We start from the raw sequence: 11,684 nt of genomic DNA, 5'->3' as shown, positions 1-11,684 counted from the left end.
CAGAGCTGGTAGTGGGCATAAGCAGTCTAAGCAATTGCTTAGGTCCCCGAGCAGCTCGGGGGCGGGGGGGGGGGCGGGGAGGGGGAGCATATTCCCTTTTTATTATAAGAATGTGCCTGTTTTAGTATGCGGGGGTGGGGATACTCCTGCTTTGGGCCCCAGTGGGCTCAGCACTGCAGCAGAGCATTCTCTGTGACAGGCCCATAGCTTTGGAGCCTGATCCCCCCGGGCCCAAATCATCTGAGACACTGACTTTCAGGCCCTGTGGCAGGTGCATCTGTTGACTCAGGGATTTATGAAACAGGGTCAGCAGGGGCTGAGCTTTGTAGGCTGGTGGCTGCTGGCTTGTGTTCTAGAATGTTTTAATATTTTAACAATATTGCTAATATTATCTAATTACTAATTAATAATAATAATAAAAATACATGTGGGTAATGTGCAGTAGAGAGGGTGAAGGATCAGTCAGTTACAAAAGGAAGTAGGAAAATAGCAAAACGTCAGCCCAATAGACAAGATAAAATGAAATGGGGGAAATGAGAATTAAGCATATTCAGTTTGTGCAGCACGGCCAGACAGAGCGGGAGGGAAGTTTTTGGCCGAAAAATAGAGATTTGGGTCCACCAAAACATTTTGTGAATTCGTGTCAAATTCACCAAATTGTTTTGGCCAGAAAAAGAACTATCCAGAACAATCAAAATGTTTGTTTCAGTATTTTTAAAATGGAACTTTTGAATTTTTTTCCTACAAAATGACTTTTCATTTAAAATTTTACTTCACTTTTATTTATTTTTCCTGATTTTTCAGTTCAGCCGTTGAACTAGACAACAATTCCTCACACAGCTCTGCTCCCAGGCCATCTCACATTGGGCAATAATAAATGATAAATGCTCCTGAAGCAAACAAAGACAAGACAACTCTCATTCATAGAATCATAGAATCATAGAATATCAGGGTTGGAAGGGACCCCAGAAGGTCATCTAGTACAACCCCCTGCTCGAAGCAGGACCAATTCCCAGTTAAATCATCCCAGCCAGGGCTTTGTCAAGCCTGACCTTAAAAACCTCTAAGGAAGGAGATTCTACCACCTCCCTAGGTAACGCATTCCAGTGTTTCACCACCCTCTTAGTGAAAAAGTTTTTCCTAATATCCAATCTAAACCTCCCCCACTGCAACTTGAGACCATTACTCCTCGTTCTGTCATCTGCTACCATTGAGAACAGTCTAGAGCCATCCTCTTTGGAACCCCCTTTCAGGTAGTTGAAAGCAGCTATCAAATCCCCCCTCATTCTTCTCTTCTGCAGGCTAAACAATCCCAGCTCCCTCAGCTTCTCCTCATCAGTCATGTGTTCTAGACCCCTAATCATTTTTGTTGCCCTTCGCTGGACTCTCTCCAATTTATCCACATCCTTCTTGAAGTGTGGGGCCCAAAACTGGACACAGTACTCCAGATGAGGCCTCACCAATGTCGAATAGAGGGGAACGATCACGTCCCTCAATCTGCTCGCTATGCCCCTACTTATACATCCCAAAATGCCATTGGGCTTCTTGGCAACAAGGACACACTGCTGACTCATATCCAGCTTCTCGTCCACTGTCACCCCTAGGTCCTTTTCCGCAGAACTGCTGCCTAGCCATTCGGTCCCTAGTCTGTAGCTGTGCATTGGGTTCTTCCGTCCTAAGTGCAGGACCCTGCACTTATCCTTATTGAACCTCATCAGATTTCTTTTGGCCCAATCCTCCAATTTGTCTAGGTCCTTCTGTATCCTATCCCTCCCCTCCAGCGTATCTACCACTCCTCCCAGTTTAGTATCATCCGCAAATTTGCTGAGAGTGCAATCCACACCATCCTCCAGATCATTTATGAAGATATTAAACAAAACCGGTCCCAGGACTGACCCTTGGGGCACTCCACTTGATACCGGCTGCCAACTAGACATGGAGCCATTGATCACTACCCGTTGAGCCCGACAATCTAGCCAGTTTTCTACCCACCTTATAGTGCATTCATCCAGCCCATACTTCCTTAACTTGCTGACAAAAATACTGTGGGAGACCGTGTCAAAAGCTTTGCTAAAGTCAAGAAACAATACATCCACTGCTTTCCCTTCATCCACAGAACCAGTAATCTCATCATAAAAGGCGATTAGATTAGTCAGGCATGACCTTCCCTTGGTGAATCCATGCTGGCTGTTCCTGATCACTTTCCTCTCATGCAAGTGCTTCAGGATTGATTCTTTGAGGACCTGCTCCATGATTTTTCCAGGGACTGAGGTGAGGCTGACTGGCCTGTAGTTCCCAGGATCCTCCTTCTTCCCTTTTTTAAAGATGGGCACTACATTAGCCTTTTTCCAGTCATCCGGGACTTCCCCGGTTCGCCACGAGTTTTCAAAGATAATGGCCAATGGCTCTGCAATCACAGCCGCCAATTCCTTCAGCACTCTCGGATGCAACTCGTCCGGCCCCATGGACTTGTGCACGTCCAGCTTTTCTAAATAGTCCCTAACCACCTCTATCTCCACAGAGGGCTGGCCATCTCTTCCCCATTTTGTGATGCCCAGCGCAGCAGTCTGGGAGCTGACCTTGTTAGTGAAAACAGAGGCAAAAAAAGCATTGAGTACATTAGCTTTTTCCACATCCTCTGTCACTAGGTTGCCTCCCTCATTCAGTAAGGGGCCCACACTTTCCTTGGCTTTCTTCTTGTTGCCAACATACCTGAAGAAACCCTTCTTGTTACTCTTGACATCTCTGGCTAGCTGCAGCTCCAGGTGCGATTTGGCCCTCCTGATATCATTCCTACATGCCCGAGCAATATTTTTGTACTCTTCCCTGGTCATATGTCCAACCTTCCACTTCTTGTAAGCTTCTTTTTTATGTTTAAGATCCGCTAGGATTTCACCATTAAGCCAAGCTGGTCGCCTGCCATATTTACTATTCTTTCGACTCATTGGGATGGTTTGTCCCTGTAACCTCAACAGGGATTCCTTGAAATACAGCCAGCTCTCCTGGACTCCTTTCCCCTTCAAGTTAGTCCCCCAGGGGATCCTGGCCATCCGTTCCCTGAGGGAGTTGAAGTCTACTTTTCTGAAGTCCAGGGTCCGTATCCTGCTGCTTACCTTTCTTCCCTGCGTCAGGATCCTGAACTCAACCAACTCATGGTCACTGCCTCCCAGATTCCCATCCACTTTTGCTTCCCCCACTAATTCTACCCGGTTTGTGAGCAGCAGGTCAAGAAAAGTGCCCCCCCTAGTTGGCTCCTCTAGCACTTGCGCCAGGAAATTGTGCCCTACGCTTTCCAAAAACTTCCTGGATTGTCTATGCACCGCTGTATTGCTCTCCCAGCAGATATCAGAAAAATTAAAGTCACCCATGAGAATCAGGGCATGCGATCTAGTAGCTTCCGTGAGCTGCCGGAAGAAAGCCTCATCTACCTCATCCCCCTGGTCCGGTGGTCTATAGCAGACTCCCACCACTACATCACTCTTGTTGCATTCCTCCCAGCACACCCACTGAGGAACCTTGATTCCATACCATCAGCTTTGCATCACAGGCTGTATTCTCCAGTACAAGGGAGCTATTGGACCTGGATGAGTGTGCAGTGAGTCAAGGTGTCATAAATATAAAGGGAAGGGTAAACCCCTTTGAAATCCCTCCTGGCCAGGGGAAAGCTCCTCTCACCTGTAAAGGGTTAAGAAGCTAAAGGTAACCTCGCTGGCACCTGACCAAAATGACCAATGAGGAGACAAGATACTTTCAAAAGCTGGGAGGAGGGAGAGAAACAAAGGGTCTGTGTCTGTCTGTATGCTGGTTTCTGCCAGGGATAGACCAGGAATGGAGCCTTAGAACTTTTAGTAAGTAATCTAGCTAGGTATGTGTTAGATTATGATTTCTTTAAATGGCTGAGAAAAGAATTGTGCTGAATAGAATAACTATTTCTGTCTGTGTATCTTTTTGTAACTTAAGGTTTTGCCTAGAGGGGTTCTCTATGTTTTTGAATCTAATTACCCTGTAAGATATCTACCATCCTGATTTTACAGGGGGGATTTCTTTATTTCTATTTACTTCTATTTTTTATTAAAAGTCTTCTTGTAAAACACTGAATGCTTTTTCATTGTTCTCAGATCCAAGGGTTTGGGTCTGTGGTCACCTATGCAGATTGGTGAGGCTTTTTATCCAACATTTCCCAGGAAAGGGGGGGTGCAAGTGTTGGGAGGATTGTTCATTGTTCTTAAGATCCAAGGGTCTGGGTCTGTAGTCACCTAGGCAAATTGGTGAGGCTTTTTACCAAACCTTGTCCAGGAAGTGGGGTGCAAGGTTTTGGGAAGTATTTTGGGGGGAAGGACGCATCCAAACAGCTCTTCCCCAGTAACCAGTATTAGTTTGGTGGTGGTAGCGGCCAGTCCAAGGATAACGGGTGTAATATTTTGTACCTTGGGGAAGTTTTGACCTAAGCTGGTAAAGATAAGCTTAGGAGGTTTTTCATGCAGGTCCCCACATCTGTACCCTAGAGTTCAGCGTGGGGGAGGAACCTTGACACAAGGTCTCTGCTGGTATAGCTTCACTGAAGTCAGTGGAATTGTGCCAGAAGTATGTTTTAAACAGCATGGCCAAGGACCCTAGTATATCTGCAAGGAAAGCAGATGTTGCTATAGAGATAAGAGCATCTTTCAGCAGAAAATGGATTTGATGATGCCAGACTAAAGGTTCTGATGCTGATTAAACATTCCTCTGTGTGTGAGCTGACAAGGATGAGGGCTCTTGTCTTGTCTGCCTCATTCAGGCAGGACAGAGAACTTTTAGAGACAGAAAAGTGAACTAAAGCTCAGCACAAGTGGGGGATTGTGCTTCTACATACAATCCTATGAAAAGCCCCACACAGATTCTATGGACAATCCTATGAAAAGCCTTGCACAGATCTCAGTTTGGAATCATGGCCACGAGGAAGCGCCATGGGGACTTAAGGCACCAGTGTAAATGCTCACCTGGGGTAGAGCTTTGGTGGGGCCCGGGCAAGAGCTGAGCAGAGAAGTTGATGGTTTGGTTCAGTGGCTAAACCCAAACATCTAAAAAAATTTAATTGTGGGTTAACCTGAAACAGAGATTTTTCCATTTTTCTCACCAAAACAAACATTTAGGGAGGTCTGGGGGACAGGAGGGGCTATTTCATTTTCAAGTGTTTTTACTCTTTTTTGGTTTTTTTAAATCTCGCTAAATATCATAATGAAACGTTTTGACTTTTTCAGGTTTTTTTCAGCCAAAACTATTTGCCAATTTGTGAATAGTGTTGGTTGACCTTAAACTTGTTGTTGCAAAGAAACTATTAGGACAATTTTTTTTTGCCCAGTTCCAGCCACCAGCAGTGGAGAGCAATGGAGACACCTAACCCCAAGTGACAGGTTTCAGAGTAACAGCCGTGTTAGTCTGTATTCGCAAAAAGAAAAGGAGGACTTGTGGCAGGAATTTGTGCAGGAAGTGAGCTGTAGCTCACGAAAGCTCATGCTCAAATAAATTGGTTAGTCTCTAAGGTGCCACAAGTCCTCCTGTTCTTTTAACCCCAAGTGAGTATTCATAGATATAGCTTCGTTCAACAAGGCTCTTGTCTAAATTCCTACCACACTATTAACAAATTCTTAGCATACTTCAAAATACTTATGTCACACTTCCTGAAACTACTGTCAGAATAAAGCTTACTGCACAATAATTACAGTTTAAAAATACTAATAATGTATGACCAATACATACACACACCCCTTTCTAGGACTCAACTATTTAAATCTGATACTTAATAGTGCTGCATTCTCATGTTTGAATTACAAAAACACAATTTATTATACTAAATTGAATTAAAAAATTATTATCCTGATTATGTCTTAAACCAAACTGTAGGTTATAAGATACCAAACACATATGCCTACTTCTGTAAATTGCCATGATATTTTAGTATATAGTGGAATTAGTAGAGTGTACCATTTCGGTTGTGCCTTCTGTATTATGTGAGTACAGAATGGGTAGATAGATAGATAGATAGATAGATAGATAGATGGGGTGGATGGGGATAGATGCTGTCAAGGTTCCTCCCCCACTCTGAACTCTAGGGTACAGATGTGGGGACCTGCATGAAAAACCGCCTAAGCTTATCTTTACCAGCTTAGGTCAAAACTTCCCCAAGGTACAAAATATTCCACCCTTTGCCCTTGGATTGGCCGCTACCACCACCAAACTAATACTGGTTACTGGGGAAGGGCTGTTTGGACGCGTCTTTCCCCCCAAAATACTTCCCAAAACCTTGCACCCCACTTCCTGGACAAGGTTTGGTAAAAAGCCTCACCAATTTGCCTAGGTGACTACAGACCCAGACCCTTGGATCTTAAGAACAATGAACAATCCTCCCAACACTTGCATGCCCCCTTTCCTGGGAAATGTTGGATAAAAAGCCTCACCAATTTGCATAGGTGACCACAGACCCAAACCCTAGGATCTGAGAACAATGAAAAAGCATTCAGTTTTCTTACAAGAAGACTTTTAATAAAAATAGAAGTAAATAGAAATAAAGAATTCCCCCCTGTAAAATCAGGATGGTAGATACCTTACAGGGTAATTAGATTCAAAAACATAGAGAACCCCTCTAGGCTAAACCTTAAGTTACAAAAAAGATACACAGACAGAAATAGTTATTCTATTCAGCACAGTTCTTTTCTCAGCCATTTAAAGAAATCATAATCTAACACGTACCTAGCTAGATTACTTACTAAAAGTTCTAAGACTCCATTCCTGGTCTATCCCCGGCAAAGACAGAATAGAGACAGACACACAGACCCTTTGTTTCTCTCCCTCCTCCCAGCTTTTGAAAGTATCTTGTCTCCTCATTGGTCATTTTGGTCAGGTGCCAGCGAGGTTACCTTTAGCATCTTAACCCTTTACAGATGAGAGGAGCGTTCCCCTGGCCAGGAGGGATTTCAAAGTGGTTTACCCTTCCCTTTATATTTATGATAGATAGATAGATAGATAGATAGGGATAGTAAGAAAGTGATAGTACTACTGAAGGGAAGAAAGGGATAGTACTACTGAATTATATAAGTATATAAAAATATAAGTATATCTACCAGACCTACAGTATAACTCGTGACCACAATGTGTATCCCAGGTTGTAGCAAAAATTGTAAAAAATTGTAAAAAATTGTGTTTATATAATTTATAATAATTTGAGAATTAGTATCAGATTATGTTAGTATAGTAATCATTGCTACAGGATACCATCAATGTTCATGTAAGATTTTAAAATGTATTAATTAATTATAATTATATTATATTATAAATAACATATAACTATTTAACAAAACACTAAGGATGAAGTTCTGGCTCATTGAATTCCATGGCAGTTTTGCTATTGACTTCAGTGGGACCAGCATTTCACCAGAAACCCTGATGCATATGCAGAAGAGGATGGTGTTAAGGATGCCCAGAAACACTAGTTTGCCATTTCTTTTCTTCTCAGCCTTTCACTTTGCAGTCTTAGCCTTTCAATGTGCTTTTCTTGTTTTTTCTTTTTTTTAACTGACTTTCCTATGGGTTTTTTTATACAGGAAATTTAAAAGCAAGGAAATTCCATCATGTGCAGCTAAATGGCTAGGTGACGTAACACTCTGTATTGGACAAGAAAGGAAAGAAATGGGAGAGCAGTGCTGTCTTCTTTCCTGCATGGTTTAGAGACAGCCTGTGGACCCTAGCTCTGCCTTTTGGTGGCTTGCCTCTTCCAGACTTCAAATCGCTGCTCTCGGAGGCACAAGAGCTGTTCAGAAAAGTCACAATCCCTCCTTCATGATGAGGAAAGTGCAGATTTTTCTCCATTCTTTTCCCCTTTATCCATATGGGGATATGGACACTTGCATGGGCTTGGGGTCAGCGTCACAGACACATGCCCATTTACGCCACACGCCTCCTCTTGATGTCTCAAAAGGCCATATTTAGATTCCCTTCCCATAGCCCCACAGCCCTCAGGAAATTGTCTTTGAGTAAAAGAGACCCTGGAGGACTTCTTAGAAGGCCATGGCTATAAGGGAGAGGTAGATATGCTGGAGGGTAGGGATAGGGTCCAGAGTGACCTAGACAAATTAGAGGATTGGGCCAAAAGAAATCTGATGAGGTTCAACAAGGACAAGTGCAGAGTCCTGCACTTAGGATGGAAGAATCCCATGCACCGCTACAGGCAGGGGACGGACTGGCTAAGCAGCAGTTCTGCAGCAAAGGACCTGGGGATTACAGTGGAAGAGAAGCTGGATAGGAGTCAGCAGTGTGCCCTCGTTGCCAAGAAGGCCAATGGCATATTGGGCTGTATTAGTAGAAGCATGGCCAGCAGATCGAGGGAAGGGATTGTTCCCCTCTACTCCGCACTGGTGAGGCCTCACCTGGAGTACGGCGTCAGAGGTTCTACAAGTATTACTGCTGGTGCAGAGCATTGGTTTAGGTAACTAGTTATAGAATTAGACCCTGGCCTTGGGCATCCATCCGTGGCAATGCCAGCCACTGTTTTTCCCCCAGGATCGTTATTTTCGGGGGTGTTGTTTTCATGACAGAAGCACTGTCAGAACAAACACTTGACAGAACAAGAAGCAATGGTCTAAGTTGCAGTGGGGGAGGTCTAGGTTGGATATTAGGAAACTCTATTTCACTAGGAGGGTGGAGAAGCCCTGGAATGGGTTCCCTAGGGAGGTGGTGGAATCTCCTTCCTTGGAGGTTTTTAAGGCTCGGCTTGACGAAGCCCTGGCTGGGATGATTTAGTTGGGGTTGGTCCTGCTTTGAGCAGGGGGTTGGACTAGATGACCTCTGAGGTCTCTTCCAACCCTAATATTCTATGATTCTATGAAGGGCTAAAATTTCTTTGAAACAAGCAGCAGGTAAAATGTGTCACTGCAGATGGGGCTCCCTGCCCAGCTCCTGGGATGCTTAACTGATGCTGCTTACACCCCCTGACAGACCCCAAGTGATCCCAGAAATGGTTACTAGGCAGACCTGGGGAGAGCGAGGGCTGGAGAAGATTACCCTCTCCCCCAGAACAGCTGGATTCTGTGACCATCACCAAACAAGCCTTGCTCTACACAGCTCAGAAATGAGCCCTAATAAAAGCCATGGAAATGTAGGAATATTTATTTAAAATGCAAACATGTGCTCCAAGCATTCCTGTGTTTGTTTATGTTCTCCTTCCCCATGTGAGGGGTTTTTCCATGCATGATGGGGATTAGCCAGGAAGAGCCTGTGTGACCTCATGTCTGCAATAAGCTACGCTAGAAACCTCTGCACACACCAAGCCTTTGGAGAGGGCTGATACAGGACTGGAGTGGAGATGTGGGGTGATAAGGCTTCCATCATGCTTATCTGCACCCATGGGAGCTGCATGGCATTTCGGAGGCCTGGTCTGAGGCTAAATTGGGGGGTGGGAGAGAAGGTTCTAGAATGAAACAAAACAGAGAAAAGTGCTCTCTGACTTGTGGCACAAACTGCTGGGCTTTGTGCTCAGGGTTCAGACTCCCATGAAGAAGGCTCTGAAGGCTCCGATCAGAACTGAAGGACCCCCGTCCCAGATGGGCTCACTCACTGAGCCACTCAGAATGCCTGGGCCACCTCCCAACAGCAAGGCATCCTGGCTCTGCACCATGCACATCCAAAGCTCAGAGTGTAAGGAGCACCAGTCAAGCAGGAACGCTGTTGTCTCAGAAAGGGTTGGAGGACCTGGTGTGATTACATGTTATCTGAGATGCTCTCGGGGCTTTTAGATCATGGTTCAAAGTAGGGAGCAGGCAACTGGGACTCTCTGCTGCTGGGAAAGGGAGAGAGAAGCACAGAGAGGAAAGATGATCTACCTTGGCACCGGGATTTTCCCTAGAGCCTGTGGGGAAACCCCAGCACTCCTCACAGACAATCCTGATTTAATACTCCAGAGAAAGGTCAAAATCAAGATGCCACATGTGTGCCCTGAGGAGAAATTCCTTCCTGGGCTCTGATTGTACAGGCAGTTTATTCAGGGGCCTTTGAGCAAGAACCTCCATTGCATCTGACCCCTTCATACCCAACATATAACTTTTGTCCAAGGCACTGTCTGGTTTCCCTAGCCCAGTGGATTCTGCCAGGTTTAGGTCGAAATGATTGTGACTGGTGGAGCTGCAGCCCAGTTTTGCAGCCAGGACAGGACTCAGGGACGTCGGCATTAGCCCCAGGAGGGGAGGCCCTGCCCACTCCACACAGCATCAGGCAGGATCGCTCTACATGCTGCCACCAAAGAGGGACAAAAGCGGTGACAAAATTTCCTTCCGCTGAGCAGCTTTGGGGAAGGAGGAGCTCTCCTCAACAGGAAGGTCAGCCTCCCGGGGGGGGGGGGGGGGGGAGGTTCATCTCAGAATGACAGGACTAAACCCATGACTTATTATTAAGCCCATTTGATTTCATAATTACAGTTAGGCCTGAACCATCACTCCAGATCCCAATGTGACATTGCACTCCATATGGAAATATGCTTATGAGTGTGAATATGATGTAACTGGAATATACTTAATGGCAGTTTAGAATCTTGATGGCTCCCATTGACTAGGACAAATGGTTGTAAATGGTTTATTTACCTGCAAACCTTCCTGTGTACGTGTGGGCTAACCCAGGAACAATGGGCACTAGGGGTCTTACAGTGACATATGACCATGTCACATGATACTGGAATCCATCTTAATCCTTGTACATTTCCATTGATGAAGCAGGGGAGGGAACAAGCACAGACAAAAGATTCCCGCCTTGTGCCAAAGCTATAAAACGGGGTGGAGCAGGACAAAAGGGGCTGCCAATCATGAGAAAACCCCTGCTTACCACCTGAGATGTCTGCTGGAACTAACAAAGACTGTACCAGAGAAAGGACTGGGACCAGACTAGGAAGGAGTCTAGTCTGTGAAAGAAGCTTACTGGAACATCTTTGGGGGTGAGCTATTACCTATATTCAGTTTCTTAATGTATTAGGCTTAAGCTTGCATGTTTTGTTTTATTTTGCTTTGTGACTTACTTTGTTCTGGCTGTTATTACTTGAAACCACTTAAATCCTACTTTTTATACTTAATAAAATCACTTTTGTTTATTAATAAATCCAGAGTAAGTGATTAATACCTGGTGGAGCAAACAGTTGTGCAAATCTCTCTATCAGTGATATAGAGGGTGAACAATTTATGAATTTACCCTGTATAAGCTTTATAAAGAGTAAAACGGATTTATTTGGGGTTTGGATCCCATTGGGAGCTGGGTGTCTGGGTGCTGGAGACAGGTAACCTGCTGAGTTGCTTTTAGTTAAAATCCGCAGCTTTGGGGAAGTGGCCCAGACCCTGGGTCTGTGTTGCAGAAGGCTAGCATGTCTGGCTCAACAAGGCAGGGTTCTGGAATCCAGCTGGCAGGGAAAACAGGCTCAGAGGTGATTTCAGCACATCAGGTGACAGTCCCAAGGGGATCTCTGTGATCGAACCCGTCACACCCAACATGCCCTGAACTTTGGGCGAGGTTGGGTAAACCCCGGAATTTTTGCATCTGGTCCCTTTGTCAGTTCGGAGCTGAACCAAAATCCCAGATTAGAACTGCCTTGAGTTTGGGGAACTTTGGACTCAGATCGGAATGCATTTGCAGCATTAGCCCATCTTCTTGGGGAATCTGACTCTAATGTCCCA

The sequence above is a fragment of the Lepidochelys kempii genome, chromosome 25 (assembly GCF_965140285.1).
Source record: "Lepidochelys kempii isolate rLepKem1 chromosome 25, rLepKem1.hap1, whole genome shotgun sequence".
In the NCBI taxonomy this organism is placed as follows: domain Eukaryota; kingdom Metazoa; phylum Chordata; order Testudines; family Cheloniidae; genus Lepidochelys; species Lepidochelys kempii.
The sequence above is the reverse complement of the archived record's forward strand: the minus strand, read 5'-3'. Positions refer to the sequence as shown.